The sequence below is a fragment of the Macaca nemestrina genome, chromosome 12, assembly GCF_043159975.1.
Source record: "Macaca nemestrina isolate mMacNem1 chromosome 12, mMacNem.hap1, whole genome shotgun sequence".
Classification (NCBI taxonomy): domain Eukaryota; kingdom Metazoa; phylum Chordata; class Mammalia; order Primates; family Cercopithecidae; genus Macaca; species Macaca nemestrina.
The window spans coordinates 29,057,740-29,073,985 of NC_092136.1; the positions used below are offsets into that span (position 1 = coordinate 29,057,740).

A 16,246-nucleotide genomic window follows, 5' to 3' on the forward strand; every position below is an offset into this window, starting at 1 on the left:
TGGGAGGCCAAAGTGGGCAGATCACAAGGTCAGGAGTTTGGAAATCAGCCTGACCAACATGATGAAACCCCGTCTCGATTAAAAATACAAACATTAGCCGGTGTGGTGGTGCACCTATAATCCTAGCTACTCAGGAGGCTGAGGCAGGAGAATAGCTTGAACCCAGGAGGCAGAGGTTGCAGTGAGCCGAGATCGTGCCACTGCACTCCAGCCTGGGCGACAGAGCAAGACTCCATCTCAGAAAAGAACAAAACAAAACAAAACAAAACACTTGAACATCAGAGAAGTTAAGTAACCTACCCAAAGTCACACAGCTAGTGAGTGACAGATCATTGACTGGTGCCTCATTCCCTAGCCCACTCCCACTTTTCCATGCTACCAAACTCAGTCAGAAAACCAGAATTGAAGCCACTAAGTTAGGAACCAAATTTCATATCAAAAGTTCAATTTCATGCCCCTGAGATAAATAAACTGGCATAAGGAACTCTATGACCATACTTGATGGGGCAAGAGGAGTGGTGAGAAAGGATGAAGGAGAAAGCACAGCTGCCTTAGACACCCACTCCCTACTAGCTGTGTAACCTTGATCAAGTTACTCGACCTCTCTGAGTCTCAAATTCCTCCCACATGAAATGACCCTGAGTGACTGCCTGAGGGTTGGAGGAGGATTAAGTGAGTAAATATTTGTCAAGCGCTTAGAACTGTACCTGGCAAATAAGTGCTACCTAAGAGCTCGTTCAATAAATAAAATCATGTTGTTGCAGTTATTCCTAAACTGCCAAGCTGTGACAGAAGTAGGGATACAACAGCAGCTCCCTCTGCTTCTGGTAACCCAGTGGCATCTGGAAATACTCCACTGAGGAGCAGACAAGTCCTCTGAGCCCCCATCCCCATCACAGTACACCCAGGCTTGCCTCCTTAGCCCTTTGATAACTCATGACGTTATTTACTGATCCTACACCTCTCTGTAGCAAGTTCCTCAGTTTGAAAGTGTTTTTCCACCCACAGTTGTGCTTCTAAGTCTTACCTCAATCCTGTAAGGCAGATGGAGCAGACAGTCTGTCACAAATTAGAAAACTGAGGCCTGAGCAGGTGCCTGACTCGGCCAAGGCTGGATAGCTGTCAGGTCAGGGACTCAGCCCCGGCCGGGAGCCTCCCAGCCTCACACCTGGCTCACTGTTGAGCCTGCCAGGAGATTCCTTTTATCTTTTTTCCTATATATTTCAAAATATTTTCATTATGAAACATGCTTTAAGAGTTTATACACACACAAACATATATTTTAAATAATAATAGTAGACCAGGCATAGTGGCCCACGCCTATAATCCCAGCACTTCGGGAGGCTGAGGCAGGAGGATTGCTTGAGCCCAGGAGGGTGAGACCAGCCTGGGCAATGTAGTGAGATCCTGTCTGTACAAAAAATAAAAATAAAAATGAATTGTTCAGCGATGGTAGTGTTTGCCCGTATTCTTAGCTACTCAGCAGGCTAATCGCTTGAGCCCAGGAGTTCGAGGTTACAGTGAGCTGTGATCTTGTCACTGCACTCCACCCTAGGCAACAGAGCAAAACCCTGCTTCTATTTTTAAAAAAAAATGAATAAATAAATAATGATAATAAACTAGTACCTACTTAAGAAATAGAATGTTACCTTGGAAACTCTATGTGCCCCTATATTTCTGATAATAGCATACTTGGTCATATATTACAAAAAACATAAGAATCACATAACTCTATAACATACATAGTGAAAGGCCTCTTTCTAGCCACTTAGTATAAAGCAGCGCTATCCTGTAGAACTTCGAGATGACACAAATGTTCTGTATTTGTGCTGCCCAATATGGTAGCCACTAGCCATATATGGCCATTGAGAACTTGAAATGTGGCTAGTGCAAGTGAGGAACTGAATTTTAATTGCATTGAATTTTTAATAGCTGTACACATGTGTACACACACATTCTTGTTAATATGCTAATAAGAATGAGTAATGTTTTTCTTTCCTTTTAATAACACGTCATGGCCATCTTCCCATATCACTACATATTGATCTACTTTATTATGTTTAATGGTAGCTTGACTATTCCATTTAGGAGGTATTACGTTTTATTTAACTAGTCCCCTATGGGTAGATATTTAGGGAGTTTCCCCTTTTTTTGTTACTGTAAAGAATGAGCGTATCTGTGGGTCTTAGGGATGACATGACCACGTTTGTAAGGTGCCTTCTCAGCAGTGGAACTTCTGAATCAAAGGGCCCAGAAAGTCTTGCTATGACTCTAATACCCACCCCTACCAGAGCCTAGAAATAGCATTGCAGAAAAGATGTTGAGAAGTATAATGCTTATAGCTCTGAAGGATGTACAGCCACAAGTGTGTATCACTCAAGAGCTTTGGGGGCAGATAAACCCTAGAATCAGTGGTCACTTTGCCATTCGCTCACTGTGGTAGGCAGAAAAACATCTCCCGACCCCCTACAAAGATACAGTCACTTGTCACCAAAACTTGTGGATATTATCTTATATGGCAAAAGATGCGATTCAGATAAGAATTTTGAGAAGAGAAGCTGGTCCTGGATTATCCAGGTGGACCATAAACACAATCACATGTGTCCTTATAAAGGGGATGCAGAAGGTACTAGGGACAGAAGAGGAGAAGACACAGACACACATAAAGAAGAAGGTGATGTGGAGACAGAGGCAGAGACTGGAGTAATGCAGTCACCAGGAGCTGAAAGAGAAAAGAAGCAGATTCCCCCCTACAGGGAGTACAGCCCTGACCCACTTTAATTCTGCACTTATGGCCTCAAGAACCATGAAAGAATATATTTCTGTTGTTTGAAGCCATGAAAGCTGTGGTCATTTATTATAGCAGCCACAAAAAACCAATACACTCACAGTATGACCTTGGATACCTCTGAGCTGCAGTTTCTACATCTCAAAAGTGGGAAAAGGAAGAGTTACCTTGGAGAGTTGTGGTGACCAGAAAGATTGTCTATGAAATACTTTGCATGGTTCCTGGAACTGTACAGGTGCTACACACAGGTGCAGTGGAGGCTGGGAGAAAAGTCACCCGAGACAGGCTGGTGTCACCACTTCCTGTGGAGCACTGAGCAGGTGATTTAGGATTTGCAAGATATTGGATGAGATGACTCAAGTAGGACTTAGAATGCTCCTTGAACATAGCAAGTGCTTGATAAATGCTACCTATGGTTTATTGTATTGCCTCCATTACTGTGACCCCTGTATTAGCCTGTTCAAACTGCTATTACAAAATACAGCAGCCTGCATGGCTTACACAACAGAAATTTGTTTTCTTGCAGTTCTAGAGGCTAGAAGTCCATGATCAAGGTGTCAGCAGGGTTGATTTCCTTTGAGGTCTCTCTCCTTGGTTTACAGATGGCTGCCTTGTAGCCATGCCCTCACATGGTCTTTCCTCTGTGCACTCATGCCCTTGATGTTTCTCTTTATGTCCAAATTGCCTCTTCTAGGACACACACACAAAAATGGAAAGACATTCCATGTTCACTGATTGAAAGAATCAATAGTATTAAAATGTCCATACTATCTAAAGCAGTCTACAGATTGAATGCAATCCCAATCAAAATACTAATGACATTCTTCACAGAAATAGAAAAAAAAAAATCCTAAAATTTATATTAAACCAAGAAAGACCCAGAATTGCCAAAATCTTCCAGAGCAAAAAGAACAAAACTGGAGGAATCACACTACCTGACTTCAAATTATACTACAGAGCTGTAGTAACCAAAACAGCATGGTACTGGCATAAAAAACAGACACACGGATTAATGGAGCAGAATAGAGAACCCAGAAACAAATCCACACATTTATAGTAAACTCATTTTTGACAAAGGTGCCAAGAACATACACTGAGGAAACAACAGTCTCTTTAATAAATGGTGCTGGGAAAACTGGATATTCATATGCAGAAGAATGAAACTAGACCCCTATCTTATATATAAAAATCAAATCAAAATGGGTTAAAGACTTAAACCTAAGACTTTATACTATGAAACTGCTAAAAGAAAGCATTAGGGAAACTCTCCAGGACATTGGACTGGGCAAAGATTTCTTGAGTAATACCCCACAAGCACAGGAAACCAAAGCAAAAATGAACAAATGAGATCACATTGATTTAAAAAGCTTCTGCCCAGCAAAAGATACAAATCCACAAAGTGAAGAGACAACCCACAGAATGGGAGAAAATATTTGCAAACTATCCTTCTGACAAGGGATTAATAACCAGAACATATAAGAAGCTCAAACAACTCTATAGGAAACAAATATAATAATCTGATTTTAAAATGGGCAAAATACCTGAATAGACATTTCTCAAAAGAAGACCTACAAATGGCAAACAGGTGTATGAAAAGATGTGCAACATCATTTGATGTGGTTTGGCTCTGTGTCCCCACCCAAATCTCATGTTGAATTATAATCTCCACATATCAGAGAGGGACGAGGGACCTGGTGGGAGGTGATTGGATCATGGGGGCAGTTTCCTCCATGCTATTCTCATGAAAGTGAATGAGTACTCATGAGATCTGATGGTTTTAAAGTGTGTGGCAGTTCCCCTCTTGCTCTCTCTCTCTCCTGCCACTATGCTTCCCCTTTGCCTTCCCCCATGATTGTAAGTTTCCTGAGGCCTCCCTAGCCATGCAGAACTGTGAGCCAATTAAAACTCTTTTTGTTATAAGTTACCCAGTCTCAGATAGTTCTTTACAGCAGTGTGAAAATGGACTAATATATCATTGATCATCAGATAAATGCAAATCAAAACTACAATGAGATATCATCTCACCCCAATTAAAATGGCTTTTATGCAGAAGACAGGCAATAGCAAATGCTGGTGAGGATGTGAAGAAAATGGAACCTTCATATACTGTTGGTGGGAATGTAAATTAGTGCAACCACTATAGAGAACAGTTTGGAGGTTCCTCAAAAACCAAAAAATAGAGCTACCATATGATTCAGCAATCTCACTGCTGAGTATATACCCAAAAGAAAGGAAATCAGAATATAAAGGAGGTATCTGTACTCCCATGTTTATTGCAGCACTATTCAAAATAGCCAAGACCTGTATGCAATCTAAGTGTCCATCAACAGACTAAAGAAAATGTGGTACATATACATAATGCAGTACTCTTCATCCATAAAAAAGAATGAGATCCTGTCATTTGCAACAACATGGGTAGAACTAGATATCATTATGTTCAGTGAAATAAGCCAGGCACAGAATGACAAACTTCACATGTTCTCATTTATTTGTGGTAGCTAAAATCTAAAATGATTGAACTCACGGAGACACGAAAATGATGGTTACTAGAGACTGAGAAGGGGTATTTGTGGTGGGAGGAAGGGGGGATGTTAAATGGGTACAAAAATATAGTTAGGTAAAATGAACAAGATCTTGTATGTGATAGCACAATAGGGTGACTACAGTCAACTGTATTTTAAAATAACTAAGAGTATAATTGGAATGTTTGTAAACAAAGAAAGGAACAATGCTTGAAGTGATGGATACCCCATTTACCCTCATGTGATTATTGTGCATTTCATGCCTGTACCAAAATATCTCATGTACCCCCTAAATACACACACTAAGTACCCACGAAAATTAAAAATTAGAAGAAATGTTCTACGCCCAATGTCTCTGAGTTAGAGAAACTAGAATTTTGATCCATATTCCTTTCTGAAAGACCAATGCTAGTTACATTAAGAAAAATTCCCTTCAAAAGCAACTTAAAAGTTTTGGTGCTGGCACCTCAGTTATCTGGAAAGCCCAGGCCCTGGGTCCAGGAAATTCCGTGGCAGTTACAGAGTTACTGGGAGGTATCACAGGCCTTGCTAACACTCAGCTCACATGAGTTTCTTCAAAAACTTCCACGATGTGTTTCTTGGAGAAAAAAGAATGTGTCATCTCACTTTCTCCTCACAGCTGCCACGGCCAGGGCATAGAGATGGGGCAAAGCCCTGCCTACTGGGGCAATGGGTAGAGGAAGATGCTGCACTTAGTGGAAAATGCAAATGAATTCCACTAGGGCTCCAACCTTTGACTCTGAAAAGGGAAGTAGAATCGTGGCTCAACAACTTAAAATAAAGAAGTAGGTGGCTTATAATAACTCTGAGGCTTCCAGGAAAAAGCCATTCTGAGTGTAAATAACAAAGAAGTCAAAGAAAACAGCCATGCCATCTGATGTGACTGCCTGGAAAACAAGGAGACACTAGTTCCCAGGGAAACAAGAGAGATGGCCTCTTTTACACATAACCCTCAGAAGCTTCTGCAGTCAGAAAACCCAGCATGCAAATCCTTCCCTGGCCCATGAACACAGGAATGACCCAATGTCCTTCCACACCACCAGGATTTAGATAATGATCGGTCAAACTCAACTGATCCATTCTCTAATTGCAGTCAGAATGGTCTTTCTAATGACAAACTTGATGATCATGATAGCACCATTTACTGACTGCCAACTGTGAGGTGGGCACTTGCCATGTATTATCTCAGCATTTTAAAAATGAACTTACAGGGTCTTGACTTTTAGTGAAATAGAATAGAAAGTATTAGAGTGCATCACATCTGGAGAAAACAAATATATTCATGTTTACTGGGTTAAAATGTCTCATCTATTTCACACCTCATATGGCACTCAAAACTACATGAAAGCACCTGTTTGGGAGTACCTGTGTCTGATCTTACAACCACCAGAAGGTAGGTGCTATTACCAGCCCCAGCTTACAGAGAAGCAAATGGAGGTGTCTAATGTTTAACTGGTCTCAGGTCACACAGCTCATGAGAAAGGATGCTGGGACTAGAACCCAACAGTCCAGAGCCCACCACGCTTACGTCACTCTTTGCTGCAATGCCTTCAAATGTTCCCCACAAGTCTTAGAATAAATTCACAAACTCCATCCTCACAGCCTCACTTCTCACCACTCTGCAGTTCCTCTCATTGGCCTTCCTTCATGTCTTCCACCAGCACCTGCTCTGCCCCGCCCCAGGATCCTTCCATGTGCTGTGGCCTCTATGTGAAATATTTCCCACCCTACTCCCCAGGTTCAAACCTGCACCCCCTTTATAGCCCACCATCACTCGCTCAGAGAGGCCCTCCTTTCTCCTCACCCCTGATTAGGTTCCATTACCCCCAGAGAGCACCCTCCCTACCTCCTTCGTCATCTTGTCATAATCCGCCTTAATAAATGACTACAGAATTATTTGTTACAGTTTTGTGAGGCCCATAAGGGCGGGCACTATCTGTCGTGTTCTCAGGTACATCCCCAGGGCTTAGCACAGGGCTTAGTGAAGCAGGAATTCCATAGATGTTCTCTGAATGAGTAAATGAGCCAGGTGTATGTGAAGCATCACTGCTAAGAGACAGCAACTCTAAGTAGGTATCGGCTCAGAACACCAACATTTAAAATTACATGGGCATTTTGGGAGGCCGAGGCGGGTGGATCACCTGAGCTCAGGAGTTCAAGACCAGCCTGGCCAACATGGTGAAACTCTGTCTCTACTAAAAATACAAAAATTAGCCAGGCGTGGTGGCGGGTGCCTGTAGTCCCAGCTACTCGGGAGGCTGAGGCAGGAAAATTGCTTGAACCCAGGAGGCGGAAGTTGCAGTGAGCCAAGATCGCGCCATCGCACTCCAGCCTGGGTGACAAGAGCAAAACTCTACCAGAAAAAAAAAAAAAAAATTACATGGGGCTTCACCATGGGTAGACACCAGGGTATTGAAATCTGACTCACTTGGCTTCAAATCCAGCCTCTACAGCTTATTAGCTGGATGACCTGCATACGTTCCTCACAGGCTCTGAATTTTCAGTGTCCTTGTCTGTCAAATGGTTGTAATGCTTAAGTGCATGTTGTTAAGATGAAACTGAGATAACCTAGATCATGGCCTGGCCGTGAGTAGAGGCCCAAAAAGCTATAGTCATTATTAATATTTTTAAACAACATTGTGTTCTTTGCAAAACTCTCTTAGGCTTCACAAGGTAATGGGTGGTGGGGTTGGGGGAGACAGGCACTCGCACGCGTCGTTGGAGGGAGAGCACTCTGACTTGACTGCTGCGGAAGGAAATGTGACAAGATCTATCTAAGTGACAAAGGCCATACCCTCTGACCCAACAAATCTATTTCCAAGAATTTTATTCAAGTGGCTTATGTAACATGGGTTTTACTGCAGCCTTGTTTATAACAACAATGAGCTGGAAATAACCTAAGTGCTCCCCCACAGGGAACTGGCCATATGTAAACTATGGTGTCCCATATACCGGAAGGCAAAGCAGCTCTAAGAAAGAGCTGACCTTGGGCCGGTCGCGGTGGCTCACACCTATAATCCCAGCACTTTGGGAGGCCAAGGCGGGCGGATCACGAGGTCAGGAGATCGAGACCATCCTGGCTAACATGGTGAAACCCCGTCTCTACTAAAACTACAAAAAATTAGCCAGGCGTGGTTGCGGGCACCTGTAGTCCCAGCTACTCGGGAGGCTGAGGCAGGAGAATGGCATGAACCCGGGAGGCGGAGCTTGCAGTGAGCTGAGGTCTTGCCACTGCACTCCAGCCTGGGCGACAGAGCGAGACTCCATCTCAAATAAAAGAAAAAAAAAGAAAGAGCCAAACTTGAATGAAAGAAAGGCTAAACACAGAGCCATGCGTACATTATGCTACCATCTATGTAAAAAAAGATAAAAAAGAGCATTTACCCTTTTCATTGCATGTGCGTAAAATGTCTCTGGAAGGGCAAACCGGCAACAGATAACACTGGTTTCCCCCCAGGGCAAGGAGCTGGGTAGCAGGGACGCAGTAGGGAAGCCTTTTCTCTACAAGCCCTTTTGGACTTTTTGAATTCAGAAACATGAAAATGCCTTACTTCTTCAAATAAATAAGTGTAAAGGCAATAGTGACTCCCCTAACCTCCCTTCCACAAAAGGAAGACAACAAATAAAGGTCATATGATTTCTTCAAAGTCACCCAGCTGTTAGGAGGAAGTCAAGATTCAGCTTCTGATCCCAAGCAGGACTCTAGCAATGACAGTTCATTCATTTGACACCAATTTTATTTATTCAGCATTTATTCCACAACAGGAGTGACCCTGTGCAGGAACATATGCGCTAGCAAATAAACACTGGCAGGAAAAGTCGATGAAAGGAAGAACCAATTTCTTTTCTTTTTTCTGCACTATGCATCATGAACAGGCCAAAAGGGCCAGGCTGGGCCAGCTTAGGGAGTGAGGCAGGTGTGGACAGTAAGCTTGCTTTACTACCAGCACCTGCCCTGGCTAAAGGAGGCAGCCACTACTCAATCTGATCTGGTGTTTGCCATCTTCGGATATAAGCCCGGTTTTGCCAGATCTGATATTTCCCAGGAAAAGCCAAAAATCCAAATTTTTAGAAACGTGCAATCACTGGATTTGTAAGTGTTGGCAACTAATTCACCAGGCCAACCAGCACTTTGAAGGCCAAACATGTAGGTTTATGACCTTTACTCTACCCCCATCACAGCTGCAGCCTCCAGTCTTCTCAGAGCTTTTATGCGGGGCCTAAGCCAGGTATAAGGTAAGCCCGCACTAATCGGTCCCTGTGGCCTTGGGCAAGTCACTTCACTTCTCTGGGTCTGCTGACTCACCAGTTAATTAACGGTTTGGCCTAGCTGATGGCCACGATGTTCTTTCACCATCTCTGGCTGTGCATTCAGCCCCTACCCTGGGAGCCATACACACCGAGAACCTTTGAGAGAGGAGGCAGGGACTGACACCCTAACACAACACAAACTCAGAACCCTCCCTCAGCCATGCTTGAACTCCCACCTACCACATTATCTAATTCACCAGCCTCTTAACTTAGCGGCTCTCTGTCTTAACTCACTCTCAACCCATTATCGATGTCTCTATGAAGCCTCACGTATGACATACTCCCTCCCCTATGTATTATATACACACCCAGATACAGGGTAAGCCAGCAGCACCCAAGATATTGCTAAAGGAAACACACAGAAAGCACAACCCTCCAAGCCAGCAGAGGAGACTAGATCTGGACCCCACGCCTGCCCCAGGGCCAGACCACTGGATGGAAACTAGATCACAAGTAAATTTTCAAAAGTGGTGGGGCCATTTGGTCAAATCAATTGTTTACCATGGCTATTTTATTATCATTATGACTGCTAATTAGAATAATATTAACTATCATCAGAAGCTGGCCAGGATGGTCAGGACTGTGTCAAGCCTCTATTTGCATCTATTACCTCAGTTAATTTCTACTCTGAACCAATGAGGTAGGTTTCATTAGGCTCGTTTTGCAGATGAAGAAACCGAAGCATAGGGATTCACTTGCCCAAAGGCAGAAGACTAGGAAGGGGGACCAAGAGGCAAATCCTGTATGATTTCAGAGCCTGAACTCCTGACTCCTCTGTTTTAAACAATGCTCATGTGGGCCACACACAGAGCTGAGAGATTAAACGCCACCCGTTGCTTCCCTTCATAAACATCACCCATAGCTTCTTACCTTAGAGCAAGAGGACTCTGCCCCTCAAGCAAGGAGTCTTTGTTTCCTTGTGGCACCCACAGACCAAGCTGCAGTTGTTGTGTTTATTTACTTGTTCAGTGTCTGATGAGCCCTGACAGGATGGAAACTCCTTAAAGGCAAACATCTTGCCCGTCTTGTTCACTCTCATATCCCGGTGTCTAGCATGGCACTGAGCACATAAAAGGTACCCAATAAATATTTTTATTTATTTTTAACATATTTTTAATTATTTGTACTTTTTTTTTTTTGAGACAAGGTCTCACTCTGTCACCCAGGCTAGAGTATGGTGGCACAATCACAGCCCACTGCAGCCTTGACCTCCCGGCTCAAGCAATCCTCCCACCTCAGCCTCCTGAGTAGCTAGGACTACAGGTGTGTACCACCACACTCAGCTAATTTTTTGTAGAGACAGGTCTTGCTGTGTTGCCCAGACTAGTCTTGAACTCCTGGCCTCAAGTGGTCCTTCCATCATGGCCTCTCAAAATATTGGGATTACAGGTGTCAGCCACCATGCCTGCCCAAATACTTTTAAATGATGGAATAAAAGGTGCACTTCCAAGTCACCAGGAAGAGTGGCCTTCCTTTTCCTGAGAGATCAGAATAATTTTCTTTGCTGCTGACTAAACTTGGGTCCACCTAAGCATTATTGTCCACAGGGACGTAGACCTGGGCCACGTGGGTGAGCAATCCTGAGCCTGTTTGCTGGTCAGTGGAGCCTACAGACATAGCAGAGCAGAAGTGCCTGCTACATAGCATAGCACATTTGTTTCTATTAAGGACCAATCTTTGCAACTCTTAGGAGACAACAGCCGGACAGCTGGCCAAGGAATGAACACTGACTCTTACAAACAGGCAAATGTTAAGGGTCAACTGTGAACTATGGAAAGGGCTCAACAGGAAGCAAGAGACAACTTTCTCAGGCGCTACTGGAAACTGAGTGCAGACAGAAGTGTCTGAGAGTCCAAACTGGCACAACAATAAATATTAGGGCAAACAGGATACACACTCAAGTGTTTATCTCTGCTTAACAGTGTTCACTAAGTGTCCACAGGATTCAGAAAGCTGACAATTTGGACGCACCTAGAAGTCATTATATCATCACGTCATCATTGCATTGGCCTGCAAGCCACTGTATAATCACCAGAGAAATCCCCTTCTGTGGTACAAGTTAAGCAAAGCTGTGGGAAATAACCACACATCTTATTTACTCATCTATAAGCCCACTTTAAGTATCAAGTTTCTTGGAGTGCATATTGTCTGGGTGTGGCCCACAAATGTCATCCAGAGTGATTCTACAGCGCCTACCAGATGGTAAGCCAAAAAGTCTAGACACAAGCAGTAGCTAAGACTGACCATTACGTGAGTGAGTAATTACATTTCTGACATGTAACGTATATAAAACCCTGGTGAAGGAAAGAGTAGTCAAAAGCTACAGTCTGGCAGCCAACAAGAGTTTTAAGTGTGGGAAAATGTGCTCTAGATTAAACTGTGCAACTTTAAAAAATTAGCTCCACTCTCTCACTGCAGAAATAAGATAAAATGTTTTTTCATAAGAAAAGGCGATGAGGCTGGGTGCAGTGCCTCACACCTATAATCCCAGCACTTTGGGAGGCCAAAGTGGGAGAATCCCTTGAGGCCAGGAGTTTGAGACCAGCCTGGGCAATATAGCCAGATCCCATCTCTACAAAAAAATATATATAGCCAGGCACGGTGGTACATGCCTGTAGTCATACCTACTCAGGAGGCTGAGGCAAGAGGATCCCTTGAGCCCAGGAGTTCAAGGCTGCAGTGAGCTATAATCATGCCACAGCACTCCAGCCTGTGTGACAAAGTAAGACACTATCTCCAAAAAAATATAAAAGAGAAAAGAAAAGAAAAGGAAGGAAGGAAGGAAGGAAGGGAAAAGAGAAAAGAAGAGAGGAGAGGAGGGGAGGGGAGGGGAGGGGAGGGGAGGGGAGGGGAGGGGAGGGAAGGGAAATTTCTTCTCAGGTAGTATAGCCAGGTATAACAGGCATTGAATACAGACTCAGAAAACTGATGAAATATCCACATATGATCATTTCATGGACGTAATGAGTCCAATTCAAGCCCATTTAACTCAACCAAACATTAGAGTGCCCACTGGATGCCAGGATCTGAGTAAAGGAAGTTACAGGGGGCAAAGAAGAATAAATGATCTTCCCCCAAGGAGCTCAGAGTTTCAAAGGAAATATCCAAAAGTAATACTATAAATGCAAGCAGACACCAAGGGCTGTAACTGAAGATGGACAACTGAGACAAGATTGAGGCAGAAAGGTTAACTCACATTCTACAGTTACGAAACAAAGCTAATGAAAGGTCAACTGAAAACTACAGGTTCTCCACTTCCTTGCCCATAAGTCTAACGAATATGGGGCCTGGAGAATGGAAAGGAAATTTTGAGAAGGAAAAACAAGCTTTCATATGTAAGAAGTTTTAAAAGTTCAAGGTGTATTCAAGTCTTAACTATGAGATACCAGGTGTAGGATGAAAACATCACATTTCAACAAATATCTAGGGAGTACCTACTACCCCTGCCACAAAGATGAGCCAGATATGGCTCCTACAATAATATAGTAATAAAAGGGAATAGTAATTGGTCATGATTAAAGAAAAAGACAGGGGTGGCCGAGGCGGGTGCATCACCTGAGGTCAGGAGTTTGAGACCAGCCTGGCCAACCTGGTGAAACCACATCTCTACTAAAAATACAAAAATTAGCTGGGCATGGTGGCAGGCACCTGTAATTCCAGCTACTCGGGAGGCTGAGGCAGGAAAATCACTTGAACCTGGGAGGCGATGGTTGCAGTGATCCAAGATCGCGCCATTGCACTCCAGCCTGGGCGACAGAGCAAGACTCCATCTCAAAAAAAAAAGAAAGAAAAGAAGAGAAGAGAAAAAGAAAAGAAAAGAAAACAAAGAAAAAGACAGGAAAGCCTAAAGCTGGGCTGGGAAACAATGCTTACAGCAGACCAAAGCAGAGAATGTGAATAAGATTAGCAGGCCAGGTGGGGAATGTGGCAAACTAAAGAGTGTCCTCAGACTCCTTTTGGTTTATTACAGAAAAGCTGAAAACCTGTGTTCAGATGTCAACTTGCCCAACTTTTAAATACTGGAAAAATCATCTTGTTTTCTTCTTTTCCCCAAAATACAATGCAAGCCAAACAGTACATGTCTGATGCCAAAGTTTGGCCCATGGGCTGCCAGTTTTAGACCCTTGCATGAGACTGAGTGGGGACAAATGTACACAGCTGTTGACTGTGAGGGCCAAAGGAATGATGAAAAGACATATTGTGAAGGTTACAGAGCTAAGTCTCAAGAAAAAGAAATACAGCCCTGGGGAAAAAAAGTAATTGAACCAAAAAAATTAAACTCCAGAGGCCTGTGGTATAACACTTGCCACTAACATCTGCACAGCACTTTATAGTTACTAAAGCTCTTCCTCATGTTATCCCATTTGACCCCCAACAATCCTAGGAGGTGGACACTATTATTATTCCTATTTTAGAATTGGAGAGTTTCTGGTTCAGAGCATTTAAGGAGCTTGCCTGTGTGGTCCCATAGCCATGGAGGGATAACACCAGAACTCAGGTGTAGATCTTGTACTTTTTCAGACTCTCAAAGAGAAGAATTCCAGGCCATCTCTATCACCTGATTTTTAAAGAATATAGATTCCTGGGCCCTTCCCTAGTGATTTTCATTCACTGGGTCCAAGATACCTAAATTTGTACTTTCCAGATATCTTCCAAGTGATTCTGATGTACCACTAGGTTTGGTAACACTGGTCTAGACCAATGTCCTCAACTAGGGGTGATTTTGTCCCACTGCCTGGAGACACTTTTTGATAGTCATAACTATAGGAGTGGGGGGTGCTGTGGGCATCTAATGGGTAGAGGCCAAGGATGCTGCCAAAAATCCTACTATGCACAGGACAGCCCCCACAACAAAGAATTATCTGCCAAAAACATCAATAGGGCCAAGGTTGGGAAGCCCTGACCAAGGATCTAGCGCCCTGCTACCCACATTGTGATCCGGGAACCAACAGAATCAACATTGCCTGGGAGCTTCTTAGACATTCCGGCCCCAGCCCAGACCTACTGAATCAGATTCTGTGGTTTAACAGGATCTCCAGGTGACGCACGTGCACTTTCAGAAGCACAGTCTAGACCACGCTTCCATGGCCATCAAGGAATTTTAGAACAGAATGGAACCTTAGTGGTAGGCCAAAGTCATTACTTTGTAAATAGGGAAACTGAGGCCCAGAATAACTGAGCAACTCACCATGGTCATACAGCTTGCTCATGGCAGAGCTGAGATCAGATTGCAGATCTCAATTCCTCAACCTGTGTTATCTCCATGATGCCCATTAGGACCAAAATGAGGGCTCATTCAACAATCCTGCCTCTCTGAAAAGTTGATACCAACCTTGGTGGGAAGCTTTTCTTTTGTTTGAGATGGAGTCTCACTCTGTCACCCAGGCTGGAGTGCAGTGATGCGATCTTGGCTCACTGTAGCCTCTGCCTCCTGGGTTTAAGCAATTCTCCTGCCTCAGCCTCACCAGCAGCTGGGACTACCGACACGCACCACCATGCCCGGCTAATTTTTTGTATTTTTAGTACAGACACGGTTTCACCATGCTGGTCAGGATGATCTCGATCTCCTGACCTCATGATCCACCCACCCTGGCCTCCCAAAGTGCTGGGATTACAGATGTGAGCCACCACGCCCAGCCGGTGGAGAGCTTTTTTGAGGCCTGAAAGGAATCTATTGTCCTGTTGGTGAATAATTAAAAAAAAAAAATTATCCCAAACACCACAAAAGAGTACCATGTTTACCCACTAACTCAGCCTGCGCGATGTTTTACAAGGAAAGCGGCCATACTGCTCCCATAGTGGTGATGTCCAGGAGCTAGCATGATGAAACCGTTCTCCAAAATGACGGCAGCAGTCAATACGGTCTCCCCAAAGGCATCTGGGGAAAGATGTTGAACCAGTTCCAAATAAGTATTTAGAATTAAATGGCAAGCGTAAAAGGGTTTACACCAAGGATTTATGCGGCTGAGGTCATAAGCAGGTTGTGACAGGGTTTTAGACAGCCTAGTTCAGTCTGATACAGATACACATTAGAGCCAGTGGTAGATTTTCTCCCCCTCCCAACCCACCCCCACCCTGCCCTCTGTCCTTGGGAAGAAGACAAAAACAAATCCTTTCAGCTATTCTTCCAGGCTCAACTTAAGCTAACATATACTCCAATCCCTAAACAGCTGAGTGCAATGCAGGCCCTTAATCCTAGTATTTGCTGGAAACCCAACTGCTGTCAAAGATGCCATCAACAAAATACGGGACGCATCCTGTGTCGAAAAGAACCAGCAAAGTTGGAGAAAGTTCTGTAATAGGTAAAGTAAGGAGAGAACGGAAAAGTGGAAGTATTGCTGGCATTTGGCAACCAACTAAAGTGAAACCAGAATATTGATGTGTGGGTGAGGGAAATATATTCGCACCTCAAAATTGAGGAGAGAAAAAGAAGAATGAAAGCTTTGCGAGTTTAATACATGAGTAAATACATAATTTTATGTAACATATAATTATATGCTAAATAAATGGAACAAATAATAACAGCAGGTTGTTTGGAGGGGGTAGATGTTTATCAGGTCTTCCCTCAGGCCACAGTCAGACGGGTTTCTACCGCTCTCCACAA

General features: G+C 43.6%; 1 protein-coding gene across 13 annotated transcripts in view; it reads right to left on the reverse strand.

Moving 5' to 3' along the window:
* LOC105471570 (proline rich 5 like) overlaps nucleotides 1–16,246 on the reverse strand; it is a 175,472-nt gene that overhangs the window by 72,631 nt on the left and 86,595 nt on the right. For 6 of the 13 annotated variants that reach the window (XR_011610677.1, XR_011610676.1, XR_011610675.1 and 3 more), the window contains exon 2: nucleotides 15,385–15,520. The exons of 5 other annotated variants lie outside the window; for them this stretch is intronic. The gene's annotated coding sequence lies outside the window, so the exon portion shown is untranslated. Of the gene's footprint in view, nucleotides 1–10,512; nucleotides 10,742–15,384; nucleotides 15,682–16,246 lie in introns of those variants that run through there. 2 more of the 13 variants (XM_024789618.2, XM_011724115.2) reach the window with 2 other exon arrangements.